Source organism: Lagenorhynchus albirostris, chromosome 13, assembly GCF_949774975.1.
Source record: "Lagenorhynchus albirostris chromosome 13, mLagAlb1.1, whole genome shotgun sequence".
In the NCBI taxonomy this organism is placed as follows: domain Eukaryota; kingdom Metazoa; phylum Chordata; class Mammalia; order Artiodactyla; family Delphinidae; genus Lagenorhynchus; species Lagenorhynchus albirostris.
Window position 1 is genome coordinate 35,665,319 of NC_083107.1, and position 7,463 is coordinate 35,672,781.

The 7,463-nt window shown below is 40.7% G+C and overlaps 1 pseudogene; it reads left to right on the top strand.

The window, feature by feature from the left end:
* Nucleotides 1-328: 328 nt before the first annotated feature.
* LOC132531870 (nucleoplasmin-2-like) lies at nucleotides 329-6,743 on the top strand (annotated as a pseudogene).
* Nucleotides 6,744-7,463: the final 720 nt, after the last annotated feature.

Genomic DNA, 7,463 nt, shown 5'->3' on the forward strand with positions numbered 1-7,463 from the left:
ACCCAGTAGAAGAAAGAACCAAATTACAGAGGTTGCATTAAGGCCAGCAGGTGGAGTTGAATATATCTGAGTACATCATGGTGTCTGCCACTCAGATTGTTTGCAGCCCAGCCTGGTGGACTCATTCATTCTTTCAACAAATAGCTATTGAACAGTCTGTCCCTGAGTCCTGTGACCCCAGCACAGCTGTAATATAAGATCTAGTAAGAGCTAATGGAGCTGTTTGTTTTGTTTTGTTTTGCTAATCTTAGGACACAGGGAGTGCAGCTTATCAGTGGTATGACTGTTGGTGCCAGGACTGTCAACACTTCCGATGCCTTGTCCGATGATGTCCGATGGACATCAGCCTTGCAGACCTCCTAGCATACAGTGGCAGTGCCTTTGGTGAGCAGCGATGACATAGCTTGGAAGTTGGCAGCAGCTGTTTTTAACAGGCAAGGAGAACTCTGAATACCATTTGGCAGCCTATTCTTGGAGCGCACATGCGACATCCCTGGGTACCCTGATTTAGGGGCAGTAGAGGATGAACCCTCTAGCAGAGGTAAAGAAATGCTATTTTGTAGCTATGGTTCTTACTATGTGTAACATAAGTTACACATGGAAAAACACTGAGTCCTCAATGGAATCTATGACTTTTTTTTTTCTTTTTTGACTTGGCAGCATTTAAAGAAACTACATGTTGCTTTTTGTGATAAGGTTAAAGTATGTGCTTGCAGTGAACAAGGTAGACTTAAAGATCAAATCTCAAACATTTGGTTTCCTTTTTTAAAATAAAATGCGGTGAGATTATTGTAGGCTTTGGGACATGAGGTTTGAAAAATCACAGCACACATTACTAATTTTTTTCTCTCTCTCAAAACATCCCTAAAAAATGAAACAATATTGCTGATGAGCTGTTTTTTGGCACCAACAAGCAGCTTACTGCAAAGGAAAAAGAACTTTGGAAACAGCCACTCCTTTCCTGCCAGAATTTTGAGAGATTGATGACCTTTTCCTTCATTTCTGCAATGCCTATAGGCTGCAGATTTTCAGTAACTTCCTGAAATCCCAAATTGAATTCTATTAAAAACATATTTGTTATTCTACACAAAAAAAATGTTTGGAGTTTGGAGACCACAAATCTCTGTAAGACCTATGGAATTCCTCAAAGTAACCAGAATTTTCCAGAAAGAGTCAAGTAGTTGCTACACTACATTTAACTCAGTGTTTTATGACACCTAATGATCAAGGTGTGTGGTATGTCAATATTCCAACTAGGTAGCAATACCTTGCTATTGATTTATGTAATATATATACACATATATATATATATCTTGCAGATTTCCAATTTTCTGGTAGAGCCATATTTTTTTTCTTGATTGCTATTTGTTTGAAACCCATTTTTTTAAGCCCAAGCAAATTGAGTTATTTTATTTTGATACTTCACTTCTAGCCAACCCAGAGTATCCACAGTGGAATGTGAGTTAGGAGGTGGGGGCAGGGATCAGGAGATTTGAGTTCTAACCAGCCAAGTTTCCCTGGACAGGTCAGTTCCCGCTTTGATGCTCAGTTTCACTCTTGGTAAAGTTGGAGGTGGGACAAATTGACCCAGAGTTCTGTGATTAGTCCAAAGTTCTGTGACTAGGGTTCCACATTCCTTAACCTCTGGATTATGAGAGCTCTCCCTGAAGAATCCTAATGACAGATTCAGTATTTGAAGGAGAAAAATTCACCTTGAGAGGACTTTCAGAAGCTATTGATATTACATATTTTTTTTTTTTTAGAGAGAGAGCTGGGGTAATTTTCTGTGTACATTTGGGCATAAGTGACTGGTGTTGTTAGCAATCAATCAAAGGCTTATTTCTATATTAACTTAATAGAATTTAGTTTCCTGGAATGCAAATTAGTAACAGGAATATGAAACATTTATTTGATTCTGTTTTTATAATGTTTATTTCCTCCATGCCCTCTCCTTCCAACTCTCACCTGGCCTCTTCTCCCTAACCCTTTTTACACATGATTTTATACTTGGGTTATCAGCTTAATCTCAAATTCAGCTCTTCTCGCGTTACTTTCCTGCTCAAAACCTTAATACCTTTCTGTTTACTGCATTGTAAAATACAAACTCCTCATGGCACACAGAGTCCTGTACCATCTGACACAGTGCAGCGTCCCACCATTGTGGCCCATTACTCCTTTTACCTTAGCCTTTCAAGTTCCCTGCTCTTTCTTTCCATGCCCAGAATTTTTCTGGCTCTCTGCCTTTGTCGCATTGATTCTTGCTTCCTGTTTTCACTTGTTCAGATTCTACCTATTCTTAAAATTTAAGGCCAAGGTTCTGCTACCAGCTTTTCTTGATCTCTCCTAAATGTAGGCAACCTCTTTTTTCTGAGCTCCCATGGCAACTTACCTGCATTTCTCTCATAGCAGTTATCACTTTCTACTCTATATTTCTACTCTACTCTATAAATATATTACAGATATTTATGTTCATATCAATCTTCCTCACTAGATAATCAGCTTTATGAAGTCAGAAGCAATGTCTGTTCCATATTTGTAGCCCTCGAAGTACCTGGCATGTAGCAGTTCCTCCACAAATGTTTGTTCGATGAATAAAAAGTATCAGAGCAGGGCTTCCCTGGTGGCGCAGTGGTTAAGAATCTGCCTGCCAATGCAGGGGACACAGGTTTAAGCCCTGGTCTGGGAAGATCCCACATGCCACAGAGCAACTAAGCCCGTGTGCCACAACTACTGAGCCTGTGCTCTAGAGCCCGCGAGCCACAACTACTGAAGCCCGAGGGCCTAGAGCCCGTGCTCCGCAACAAGAGAAGCCACTGCAATGAGAAGCCCGCGCACTGCAACGAAGAGTAGCCCCCACTCGTCGCAACTAGAGAAAGCTGCTCGCAGCAACAAAGACCCAAAGCAGCCAAAATTTAATTAATTAATTTTAAAAAAATCAGAGTTACCATGGGAAATTTCTCCATTTATCTATTATCTATCTGGCTATCTATCTATCCTATAATTTTTCAGCCTATTTCTGGTTTCAGTGAGGAAAATCAGGAAAAAAAGAAAAATGAGAAAGGTACAATAACTTAAACCACTGGTTTAGCATGTAATTAATATCTAGTTCCCCTCCTTCAAGCATTGTGCTGTAGTCAGCTTTCAAAAGTGATTTAGGTTCACATGAGTTTGTGTACTGTGATGTTCAAATGTTTGTTAAAATTGATGCAACTCTATGAAAAAGATCAACACTAACTCTGCAGATGCGTCATACAAATTTTAATCTGGTGAGGTGAAGAATTCACTTGAGGCATTGCTACATGTGGGGCACTGAAAAAAGTTGTGGCCTTTTTTTCTTTCTTTGCGGGGGTGGGGCAAAGAACAGCCATTCAATGGAAAACAGACGGATGACTGACCATAGGGCTCATGATAGATATAGATATATATACACACATATATATTAAAGTGGTTATATATTTATATATATATATAATGCTATATATTAATTACATAATATTTATATAGTATATACAATATATAAATGTATATTTGTATATATAAAAAAGACTTTATTCATTTCTATACCTTTTGTGATATTTACCAAGTTTTGGACAAATTCTTTATCTTAAAATTAATCTTGGGACTTCCCTGGTGGTCAAGTAGTAAAAAATCCACCTTACAACGCAGGGGATGTGGGTTTGATCCCTGGTCAGGGAACTAAGATCCCACATGCCATGGGGCAACTAAGCCTGTGCGCCACAACTACTGAGCTAGCGCTCCTCAGTTAGAGAGCCCACATGCCACAAACTACAGAGCCCATGCGCCCTGGAGCCTGTGTGCCACAACTAGAGAGAGAGAAGAAAAAAACCCCGCACGCCACAAATAGAGAGATACCCGTAAAGATCCCACTGCCTCAGTGAAGATCCCGCATGCCACAACTAAGACCCGATGCAGCCAAAAAAAAAATTAAGTAAATAATAAATCTTAAAATAATAAAATTAATCTTAAGAGCCTTACATCACATACTTGAAATAAAAGCTTTTATTTGTATATTGGCTTATAATTTTTCAAGCACTTCCATCCTTATTAACTCATTTGATTCTCATGTTTTATTTCCAGACATATATTTTATACCTATTTATAATTGTTCATCCATCATGAAAATGGAAAAATTCCATTTCTTATAAATGCAGTGGATTTGTCTGCTGGTCCTTTATTTGCTTCACTCTTCTCTTTCTAATATATTTTATCCATAAAGCAACAGTTTTCCTGACTTTCTACATCTGTAGTTCTTCCTGTTTCTGATTTCCCACTCTTTATTTTTAAGATGCTGATTTGTTCTTCATCTTTCTCCTTCCTCTGAGAAAGACCCATAAGTTTTTTCTTTGGAACTGTAATTCAACTCTTCCTTCCCCTTAATCTTTTTTTTTAAGGCAATGCCAATTTTTTTTTTTTTAATTTATTTTTGGCTGTGTTGGGTCTTCGTTTCTGTGCGAGGGCTTTCTCCAGTTGTGGCAAGTGGGGGCCACTCTTCATCGCGGTGCGCAGGCCTCTCACTATCGCGGCTGCTCTTGTTGTGGAGCACAAGCTCCAGACGCGCAGGCTCAGTAGTTGTGGCTCACGGGCCTAGTTGCTCCGCGGCATGTGGGGTCCTCCCAGACCAGGGCTCGAACCCACGTACGCTGCATTGACAGGCAGATTCTCAACCACTGCGCCACCAGGGAAGCCCCCTTCCCCTTAATCTTGACTGACTCCAAAGATATTTAGTTGTAACCCATGCAATGGTGGTTGCTGCCCCTTAACTTGAACATTTTTATTGGAGAATCATTGTTTGCTAAAACATTTAGTAAGATATTTTTGTTTTATATTATATTTAATACAAACCATATTTATTAATTTGTTCTCTTATTTTCTATAGCTTCAAAGATTGTTTTAATACTCAGATTTATTGTTTATTCTTTTATAAATATACATCTCCTTTAAGAGTTCTTTGATAATTTCCTATCACACTTTTTAGGTCCTCAGTCTTTACATTCCATTGATAATCCTTCATCATACTTCTGGAAAGACATCTGTCTTCTATATTTACAAATCTTTCTTTAGCAGGATTTGCTGTTTCATCTTGGACAGGGTGGAATTTGAAGCTTGATCTCTAATTGTTGCATTTTCTTCCCTTTCAGAGTGAATGCCCATTCTTTTTTTTTCAGCCACACCACGCAGTGTGTGGGATCTTAGTTCCCTAAGCAGGGATCGAACCTGCACTCCCTTCATTGGAAGCACAGAGTCTTAACCACTGGACCGCCAGGGAAGTCCCGATGCCCATTCTATACTTTACAGATTTAGTGCTATCATATTCCTCTTTATGTCCCATTGTTTTATTATTATTGGCATCCATACCTGTTTTTTTTTTTTTTTGCGGTACGCAGGCCTCTCACTGTTGTGGCCTCTCCCGTTGCGGAGCACAGGCTCCGGACGCGCAGGCTCAGCGGCCATGGCTCACAGGCCCAGCCGCTACGCGGCATGTGGGATCTTCCCGGACCGGGTCACGAACCCATGTCCCCTGCATCGGCAGGCGGACTCTCAACCACTGCGCCACCAGGGAAGCCCCATACCTGTTTATATTGCTTATTCTTTATATGTCTTAAATGCTCACATTCCTTTTTTTTTTTTTTTTTGGCCAAATGATGCCATTTAGCTATCACTGCATAACAACACCTCCTTTTCATATCTTCCCCTGAAGTTTCTTGGACTTGGCTGGCACTTTCTTGTGAGAGGGTCTACACACCATAACACCAGAAAGACCTATGGTCACATGAAGCTTTAACTAGCTCCCTTCTTTCCTCATTTTTTCCTGGAGAGTGGGGATTGGGTTCATGTGCCAATGTAACATCCTTACCTATTTTAGCAGTTTAACTGGCACTTTCCGGCTCTTCGTAGGAGAAAATCATCATTGGTCCATGCCCAAAACTTTTCTTTATCTAAACAAAACAAGTAGTCTTCTTCTGACCTTCCTTTGGTGTTTTAACCCCTCTCTCTCTAGTCCCTTTTCTTTTGCTTACCTTGTACCATTTGATTATACATCTGAATCCTTCAATGGACTGCAAACTCTTTTGAAGACAAAAGCTAGATTGTATTTTTGCTACCTTCCACATCCTAATGCTGCAGCACAGCTGAAAAGGCAATAACAGTCATGATCTGGAGCTGTGAGCTAAACCAGTAGAAGCAGACTTGAACCTTTGTACCCCAGAAGCAGGGGAAGCAGGACTGTAAGCTGTTGTCTAGTACGATTTGCTTGGGGAAAAAAAGCCAAAGAGAAGATGAACCTTGTGGAGATTCTGCCCCCAGCAAGCCAGGAGGACAAGAAGACAAAACCCATCACGTCACCACCATCCTACCCATGTCACCATGATGGGATTGGAGCTTTCTCCTCCAGTCACTTTTCAGCTCCAGGCTGGCTCTGGACCTGTGTTTCTCAGGCCAGGAATGTTATGATGCTTCAGGCTGTCCTTCAGACAGGAGCCCTGAGAGGAGGAGTAAGTGGAGGAGTAGGAAAAGGAGGAGGAGGAAGAACATAATGATGATGTAGATGTATCCCTAGAGGAGGAGACCCCTGTCAAACAAGTCAAGAGGCTAGTACCCCAGAAACAGACGAACATTACTGAGGAAGAAAAGGTGGAAAAAGAAGAGAAGCAGTGAGAACCAGTCTTAAAGACAAGAGCCCTGTGAGAAGGGCCAAACCTGAAAAGCTGGGATCCAAGAAATGAGGAACCAGGAATGGCTTAGTTGCAGTGACTGAGAGAGGGTCTGCAAGTGGGCCTTCCTTGGAGTGCGCTGCAAACTTAGGGTGAAATACAAGAGCCGTCACCCCCAGCTATCTAGTTTCAGCAGCACCTGGAGAGAAGAGCCCTGACCTCAGCGCTACAGTAAAGTTTGCTTTGCTAGGAAATTTTTTTTTAAGTATCCAACACTTAGCACAGTACATTATACATTATAATGTTTTTTTTAACATCTTTATTGGAGTATAATTGCTTTACAATGGTGTGTTGGTTTCTGCTTTACAACAAAATGAATCAGTTATATATATACATATGTTCCCATATCTCCCTCTTTCATCTCCCTCCCTCCCACCCTCCCTATCCCACCCCTCCAGGCGATCACAAAGCACCGAGCTGATCTCCCTGTGCTATGCGGCTGCTTCCCACTAGCTATCTACCTTACGTTTGGCAGTGTATATATGTCCATGCTTCTCTCTCGCTTTGTCACAGCTTACCCTTCCCACAGTACATTATACATTATAATGTTTCAGCAAAATATTTGTTAAATAAGTTTTTTTTGTTGTTTATCTTAAGTTCATCAGGTAGCTACTTCTCACTTTTTGCCATACCACTGGAACTTTTGTCTTACTTCTCTTTTGCCAGTTTTCTAACAGTATTTCTGCAAAACTGCATTACTGTGGGTACAGGGTTGCCTTTTGGATGATGAAA